The 9,287-nt window shown below is 48.4% G+C and overlaps 1 non-coding gene across 1 annotated transcript; it reads right to left on the reverse strand.

Annotated features, from left to right (window-relative positions):
* Nucleotides 1-573: 573 nt before the first annotated feature.
* Trnap-agg lies at nt 574-645 on the reverse strand. Its single transcript has one exon. It is a non-coding gene; the product is annotated as a tRNA-Pro (tRNA).
* Between the last annotated feature and the right edge of the window lie 8,642 nt (nt 646-9,287).

Here is a 9,287-nt window from a genome sequence, read left to right on the forward strand (position 1 = left end):
TGCATGTGTAAACATTTAGGGCGTTGAAAGGGGGGGGGGGGGGGGAGATGTAAGCAGATGATACGCTGACCAACAACAACACCCCCCCCCCCCCCCCCCCCCCCCCCCCCAAATACCTGCATCTGCCCTTCGCCGTAGATAGAAAGCAAGTGAAAATATCCACATTGAGCTACGTGTTGAGTCGTGCACAAAATGTTATTGTGACGATCACGTTTGTTTCAGTTTTTCTGGTTTCCGATGGTCTCTCCGACACTTCCCCATCTTTTTAGTAGACCGTACGGTAGAGAGAGCTTCGCTTTGCTAGCGGGAGCTCGTGCCATCACTTCGACGCATGGGTTGAGCACGCGGCCACTGCGTTGGGCCCTCTGTCCTTATTGTACGATATAGGAAAGCCTAGATGCCTAAAATTGCCTATAAATAAACAGAAAAACCTTTTTATTAACGACATCTCGGTCCAGTAACGGAACGTTGTTTCGTGCAACATTAGGCATCATGCGGCTCATGCCTTCTATTTTTTAATTGTAAAATAAAAAAAAAAAATAAAAAAAAGAACGAAGAAAAACAAAAATGTCCGGGCTCGTCCGGGATTTGAACCCGGGACCTCTCGCACCCTAAGCGAGAATCATACCCCTAGACCAACGAGCCCGCTCTTTGCTTACGCCGCGAGACCGGAGAAACTTGCTTTCGACGAGTTATGCCTTTTTCTGCGGCATTGCGCGTTCGTAAAAATTCCCACGTGTTCTCAACGGCAAGTATCGTGGCTCACACAGGATCTTTAAGAATGTCTTCGGCGAATGGCGACAAACGAGTAGAATACGCGTCTTCAGCATGCTGCCGCCAGCCTCTGTAACGCTAGCAAAACAAAAACAAAACAAAAAACACACAAAAAAACGGCTTGCAAATGGCCGTTCGGTGGCCGCACTCGCGCTGTAGCGAACAAGCGGGGATGCGCGATCCAGCAATTATCAGATCGGTATGTCAGTGTTAACACTATTTTTTTTTATGCAAGCATTCGTACGATATATCAATATGTCAAAGGAGTTTTCTAAGAACACTCCTTGGATATATATCAGAGGCACAATCTACAAACGTCATGGAAAAATGGAAGAGCGACAGTACTTCAAAAAGTCACCAATGCGGAGGGCAAGTTCGTCTGCTTCTTGCGCAGGGGGTAGCGGTGACGTCAGAACGCCGAGCCCTGATTGGCTAGTCGCGACCCCCTATCTGAGCGTCGTCTGCTCCTCTGCAACGTCGTCTGCTCGCAACGTCGTCTGCGTCTGTCTTACCTTTCCTGCGACTTTCGGAAGCTCAGAGGCCAGATTCATGAAACGATCTTACGCCAAAAATGTGCGTAAGACAAAACTTAAGAACAAATTCGTATTCACGAAACGAAATTTTCGTAAGTTTTGCGCAGGTTACGACGAAATCCTACGACAGCTCCGAAGCTGTCTTACGCACTTCTTACGATCAAATCAGCATGGCCGACAGCGTCGCGGTCGCGACGACCCACGGACGTTTATTTTTCTACGTGCGCTTCTGACGCGTCCCGACTTCAACCAGCAAGAAAAGATTAAGAAGTACTTGAAACAGACCACGACGACCAAGAACGCTGGATCCACAAACACCCGGGAAAAGCTCCAACGGCCACGATTCCACCGAACGCCACCGAACGAGCTGGGCAGTTAGGCCTAGCAGGCACTCCGCGACTCGGCGACCGTCTGCCCACGACCGGCTGGCGTGCTGAATGGAATATGCCCGCGCGACCCTTGTGAACCCTTCCCGTATTATACTTTGATCGCTGACCTCAATTTTAGATTAAGAGGTCAATTTCTTCCTCTTGTTATCTCCTTGCTTCCCGAGGCAACGGTGACTATCGGCGGTGAAAAAGCGGTGAATCTCCAACAGACGCAGGAAAGGTAAAGCAGCCATCTCTTTGACTAGCAGACGTAAAGCAGACGACGTTAACTGCGCCAACCCGCCGACGCCGTTAAAGAGTGAGGGGTCTCGCCGCACACGAATGGAGGGAAAAAGTATTTGGGAGGGAACTTGCGGACACTAACACGCTCACTCTTGGTTCTAAGCAAACAAACCTCGGCGCCCCGGGACACCTCGCCAGTGAGTCCTTTGACTTCCCTCCTTGATGCGCGTCTGCTAGTTGTTAGACAAAAACAACGTACCGCTCGAGTTATTTCGTCTACCCTCTCTTAAAGGCGAAGTCGAGTTCGCTCCGAAAGTCGCAGGAAAGGTAAGACAGACGCAGACGATGTTGCGAGCAGACGACGCTGAGATAGGGGGTCGCGATCAGCCAATCAGGGCTCGGCGTTCTGGCGTCACCGCTACTTCCTTTGTCATGCGCATAAGGCGAAAATCAGTCCACTTGGAAACCATCGTCGAAGTCCTCTGAAGAGCCTACATTGAAGAGAGGGTCCATCGCAAGCCGGCGTTTGCAATTTAATAGCGGACTCCTCCGACGGGGATTGGTCGCAAGTGCGCATGCGTTGCGTTGTCGCGTGGCAAGGAGGAAAGCAGGCAGGTGGAAAGGCGGAGACGTAAGCAGACGACCAACGCTTTTGCTGCCTCCTCGCAGCTCTCATTGCAAACGCGGCTCAGAAGCCACGTGACCCCAATTGAGCAGTTGGACATTCTCTGTAATACAGGCTCCCTTAAGTCCGCTAGAGAGCCTAGATTTCAGAGAGGGTACAGTTTGCAATTTAAAGGCGGCCTACTCCTGCGCAGATTAGTCGCATGTGCGCCTGCGTTGCATTGTCGCGGGCTGAGGAGGAAAGCGCACAAAGAGAGACGGACACGCTTGCGATTGACTCCACCTTCAAGTGACTCCGGTCGAGCAGTTGGAAACTCTGAAATATGGGCTCTCTACAGCCGGGGCCCGCGTTCAGAAATGGGCGCGCCCAGTAAGTGCCTACTAAAACCAGTGCAACTACTCTTAATCTGTTACATAAATATTGCTTCGAAGACGTCATTTTAGTATGCGTCTTTCATTTACTAACTCTAGAGCATGCATGGGCACAGGGTGCTATCACCGTCGAACCGAAACTGCTGCGAACAAGAGCGAAAACACCTTTCCAGCGCTTGTCACCCACGGTGGTATAAATGCATAGTCATTTGGCTGTGGACGAATGCGTGGTTCCTGATATTCCGTAGAGAAATGGTCCCGGGCAAAATGACCCCACTCAAGATGGCCCCCGTTTAATCTTGGACAGTTTGCGGCACTTTTACTATGTGTAGTGAATAGCGACTCTGAAGAATTATTCAACGTTCAACCTATATATATATATATATATATATATATATATATATATATTTTTTTTTTTTTATCTGTTCCGTTCTCTCCAAGGGTCCTTTAATCGCTACGACAGGTCGATGTCTCCAGTACAGTCGGTAACTAGCGATAGATTCCACGACCCCAGTGCTCTACATATTATATGCGTCATTGTTTCTTGTACAAATAAAAATATTAAACATATATAGCCGATGTTCAGCAGACGAACAGTAATCCACGAAACACTACGCTGTTCCCAAAAACAGGCACTTTTTTTTTTTTTTTTTTTGCGCGCGGGGGTTTGGGGGGAGGGGGGGGGGGTACCATACTAAAAATGTTTACCTTTCATAAATTCTTGTATATTCAGGAAAGGTTCGTAATAGCCCTGCCAAATTGCCACTCCCGTGTACACCGACGCACTGAGGCCAAACAACCTTTAAAACCGCCAATGGTCGTAGGATCGATGGTTGGTATGGCGCGTTATATGAACGTTTAGGCACTACGTGTGACCTCGCAGTGAAGCTAAAACTGAATGTCAAGCGCTGTTAGCCATGGGGGTCTGGCTCCCGAAGAAAGGTTTTGCGTTCTTTCGGTATCGATGTTCCACGTAACTTGAGCCAAGATTTAAAAATATGTTGGTGCATTTTAGGAAAACAAAACAAAGCGAATAAATGTGTTAATCGTTTGAAGCAAGTGAGGCCTTTTTTTTCGTTTTGCCCAATTAACTGATTAATTAAGATTAAATTGTCAACTTTTGAAACATTCTATTTAGAGCCAAAGTTTCAATAATAAAGTTGTACAGCGTGCTCAGAAAAATCAAATTCGGTATGTTTTTTTTCTTTATCAAGAAACCTCTAACACGGTTATTTTTTTCGGACTTAAAAAAGAAAAAAAAAGGCTCGAGGTACATCTAAGCACTTCTTATGAGTTGTGAATGCGAAAGCATGCATGTCGTTCTTGCGCGCGTCCTCGTGAAGTTGCCGCGCCTCGCTGACATCAGCGCATGATTTCGTGCCGCCGCTCTGTCGGCGGCACAAAATCGGCAAAAGGAATCGGCTGGCGCGCTCGGGTGGCCTTACCGCCCCCTTCGAGCGCGCCAGCCGATTCCTTTTGCCGGCGCGCGGGCACGCAGCGCCATGGGGTGGCGCTGATTGAAACTGACGCGCGGCGGCCTCCCTCGGCTTCATTTAATTGCCGCTGTGCGTGGCTTTTTGCGCGGCTTCAAAGCTGTGATGCCTCAGATCGCGTCTTCACGAATTTGTCTGCCGTTTTGCGCGGCTGATGACGTCGGCTGGCTCCATGGCAACGTTAATGCTCTCGCATCACAAAAAAACAAAAAAAAAAAAAAAAAACACGAATTACGAAAACAACAAAAAAAAAAAAAACACGTGGTTTGGGGCTCGCACGTCTTAAGGTCCCTTAATTGATACTTCTTTAACAAGTAACGACAACCAATACAAATGACAAAGCACATTCCACTGGAGCAAAATGGCGTGATTCAGTTTAGACCTCTACTGTGCGCCGCCATTCGCTTCCTAAAGCCTGCACCGTCACGCAGTCGGCGCCTCAAAGAATATCGCTACTTGTAAAAAGCTCTTATCTAGGGACTTTAGCGCGCCTTTTATTGTAGCGCTCTCAACCGTGGCTTGGACGAACTAGACCCGCAGGCTGGAGAGGGCACCACTGACAGGGTGCAATTGGCCACATGCGAAATGTAGAGCGCCGTCTAGTAGCGCGCCGAGAACTACGGCCGCCATCTTGTTAGCGGCGAGAAAACGAAACCAGGGACCCGACCGGCAAAGACCCCATGTAAACGAGCGACCGCACTTCGTGCGAGAGATGCGGTGCCAACAATTGCTGCATTGCGCTGCGGATGCAGCGATAAACCTTCGATTCGTGCGTGACATGAACGCAAACGTGAACGGGTTCACCTTTTTTCCTTATTTTTAATTGTTATTTGAGACGCAGCTTTTGCGAAAGCAATCGGTGACAACGCGAAGAAACACGCGGACGTTATCTCGTGGCGTGAAGCCATTTACAACTATTGAACAGGGTCCTAATCTTTTCACGAAGTTGTACCAAATTTGTTTATGACCTTATTTTTTCTTTTATGTACGTTGTAGTGTCGGCCTGCCTTTTTCTTATTGCGCAAGCAGCATACCAAGGCTGTTAAAGGGGCCCTGCAATCATATTTAAGCGTCTACTTTTTTTGCGGTTTCCACGTCTCTTGGGGTTCGGGCAAGCCAGCGAGCACGGAGAGGGTAAGTAAATATCAGTGCGTCATATTTTAACCGGACGACGCGGAAACCCCCTCGACCGACGAGTGCGACCCGCGGTACCGAAAGCGCGCAAAATGTGACGTCTTTGGTCCTTGGCTTACTACTGGTCAGAGTCGCTAAAAGCTTCTTTTAGTCGAAATACAAAATATAAGTGGCGCCGAACCGTTTCAATTATCTATAAAAGTAGTTTTTGTTCAGCATTTTAGATCAGAAAAGAAACGAATGCAGTTTATAAAGTACGGAAACAAGAAATGACCCGTCGACATACCCGCTACCAAGCGGTGGAAAAGGCGGCGCATACTAGAAAGGAGTAGTGGGATCAGGCGCCGGACACGGAAAGGTCCCGGATGTACGCGGCGGCGCTGCGGTCGTATGGACAGTAGAGCACGACCTCCTCTCAGTAGAGTGCCTCAATGTTGTTGGCCGCTGCGCAGCGGCCAACAACATTGGGGCACTCTAATGGACAGGGGTATCCGACAGGAGGATCCGTCCGGCTCCGAGCGTTCCGAAGGCCTTCGGCGAGAAGCTTTGTCTTGCGGTTTGGCCGTTTTGCGGTATGGCAGCGCGAAGTGGCTCCCATTCTGAACTGATTTTTACCCCGTGTTTGCTGTCGTTTGTGGCCAATGAAGTGTCACGCCGAATTAGTGTTTAATCGCGCAGCAAATGCAATGAGAGCCGCCCTGGCTGCCCGCTTCATACAGCCTATCCAGAACATGCTTTAGTGGCGCCCTCTCGATCCGTGGACATGGAGTGTGGCAGCCGTGAGCGCTCGATGAGCTCACTACCCCTCCTCAACTTCACAGCCACTCAAGCAATCAAGGACGTCATGAGGAAGGTTATTTTTAGCTCTTTTTTGCAATTTTGATGTGCCTATAACTTAAAAAATAAAGCGAATTTCGAGAAAAGAAAAGTTTCACTACGTTACTACGTTCAGTGCGTTCAGGTTCGGTGCAAATTAAAAACCAGTAAAAAAGACCTTGCAGGGCCCCTTTAAGCGAGGCAAAAAGATTGCAGTTTTAATATTCTACGCCACCAACCATAACTGAAGATGCGTATGGTTAACAGTGGTATGGTTAGGTTCATCGCAGTGTCGAAAACTTCGATGTCGGCAGCGGCAAAAAGTTACGTTGCGGACGTCGAATGAAGCAACACGGGCGGTGCCAACTTCATTTTATAACCTCCTTTTCTTTTTTTTTTCTTTTTTCTCATGGCCGAGGTAGGAATTTTGTTTAGTGAGAACAAACTCGGGGTTAGTTTTGAGAAAGTCACGGCAGTTATTCCGCCAAGGTTGAACAAATCTTCATTAATAGCGCAACATCCGTCAACTGTGCTTGAGGTCAATGCTATCTGAAACCAATTTAGCCCTTTGCAACGCTTGAAAAATATTTCAAAGGGCACAGTTTCTTTTAGATGAACACAAAACGTTCTACCAAAAAAAAAAAAAAAAATTCCGCCAGTAACAACTAAAAAAAAAAAAAAAAAAACTAACCTTGAGTATGCGCGTGGAGCAGTATACCGCTAAACAGTACGACTTCAAGCGTATTCGCACCGAAAAAAGAATTAAAAGTGTTCTCAAAGATGAAAGGCATGACGGCCTAGTCCTTTCGGAGGCTTGTGCACACGCCAGCGACAACCCACCAGTGTGCAAGCTTCCACAGCGAAGGTGTAAGACTCGGTCCGCTGCTTCGACGAGGTTGTCGCCAGCGTGCACAGGCCTCTGAGAGTTTTGTCAGGAAGTTGCGGTAGGTTGTTTAAACTGTTCGTCCACATAATATGGTCGGAAGGCGGAAAACAGTTGCTGCGCCATCGTACATTGCTCGTACGGCACACCGTGCTTCGGTACCGGCGACGCTCGCCAACATTAAAATGGCGACGCTCTCAGTGTTGTCAGACCACAAAGCAATTTCGCATAAGGCCTATGGCAACGTTGCCCATTCGTCGTGCAATTAAAAGTTAACTAACAAATATTAGTTAATTAAAGTCGGGGACAACTCTTCTTTTGGCAATGCAGTCGGAGGTACGGGCACGCGTGTCCTCTCCCATTGTGACACACTGAGGAAAGTTGAACGCGCGCGGTTTCCTGCTTTCCTCACTAATGCCCCCAAAAATTGTTCCCGAGTCTAGACCTTTCCAGGGCTTATCACCCGGGCGAAAAATACTGAATTACTGTGCTCTGGACGGATGCGCATATTTCGTGGAAGAGAGCTGCTGCGCACGCCCTGAACGCCTGACAAAGATGGCAGCACACAGAAAGCGATTATTGGAAAGGTCTCTAGGCCAACGCGCTGTTTCCAAACAAGCCCCCAAGACGTACGTGTGGGCACTGCGCGTGCGCAGAAACCAAATTTGGGAGGAGTGAAGCCTCTGCGCATGCGCGGTACCGACAGCAGCGCCAGCGCAGTGGCCTGACGTCAGTAAGTTGACTTGGCCTACTCTGTACAGTAACTAGATTTGCGTCAAGTGAGACACATGCGCAGTACCGACAGCAGCGCCACCGCAGCCTCCGTGCCGCCTGCGTTCATCTATCGTCGAACCAAATATTCGGTCCAACTGCTGAATCACGAGTGTTCCCGAGATCACGTGCTCCTGCTTCCCGGAAAGAGAGAGAGAGAAAGAGAGATAAAGAGGTCTTGTGCCACACAAGATGCCCTTTCTAGCATTTTATTTTAGTGTGATATGGTTTACGTGTACTCTCACCGTTCGAGCCTGTCTCGTTCTCCTTGTTTTATTCAACAGTCTTTTTATCCCCCTTCCCCTCGATAAACACTTAGTAAAGACTCTTTGTAACGGTCACCCTTTTCTCGTAAGAGATGCTACTGGCGACGAGATGTTTCAGTGGCGACCTCTTATGATTCTATATTCCTGATGTCACGACCAAGATAGCAGGGAGTTTTAGTAGATCGTTTTCAAAGGCCTCTACCGCTACGGGCGCGCGCTTCAGAGCATGCATCGAAGTGGCAGCGCGAGCTCCCGCTATAAATAGAGCGACCTGAAAACACGATCTACTAAAACTTTCTATTATCAACTGCGAGAGGTACGAGGTGCGTAAAAACGCACTAGAAGCCTAGTCATCGCGTTCCTAAATTAACACCGTCAGAGTTGAGAGTATGAGTCCTAATGCCGTCGATGAGACCAGAAGTAAAACTACTCAAGACTTATATTTGCGTGTTCCTTTGGACACATTCGGCCATCACGCTAGCGTCTCGACGCGAGCTGCCTGTTCAGGTGGAGTGATTTGCGCTGACCACAGCAAAACAAAATGTGCGATCCCATGTTCTGCGATGCGACAAAAAGTCGAGGTTGCGGTGTTCCTCTGAGACTTGGACTTACAAATCCCTCATGTGACCCTTTCATATACGCTTGTCTTATGACGAAACCCGAGGGTGGATTCTCAAAGTTTTTTCCACACAAACGCTTTGACGACAGTAAAGGGTCACTAGCACCGCCGCAAGGTGGTAACGCTTCTCGCAAACTGCCTCAACTCCATCAGAGCGGAATTCACGTATTAGAAAGTTTGAGTAGATCGTGTTCTCAGGCCACGCTCTTTGCAACGGAAGCTCGCGCTGCCACTTCGATGCATGCTCTGAAGCGCGCGCCCGTAGCGGTAGCGGGCCTTCTAAAATGGCCCACTAAAACTTTCTATTCTTTTATTAAAGGAGGCAGTATCGAGGACAGACGCGGACAAGGAGAAAACCTATAAATTATCCTAATTACATTTTGTTATTATT

This window comes from Ixodes scapularis, unplaced genomic scaffold (genome assembly GCF_016920785.2).
Source record: "Ixodes scapularis isolate PalLabHiFi unplaced genomic scaffold, ASM1692078v2 ptg001292l_1__unscaffolded, whole genome shotgun sequence".
Classification (NCBI taxonomy): domain Eukaryota; kingdom Metazoa; phylum Arthropoda; class Arachnida; order Ixodida; family Ixodidae; genus Ixodes; species Ixodes scapularis.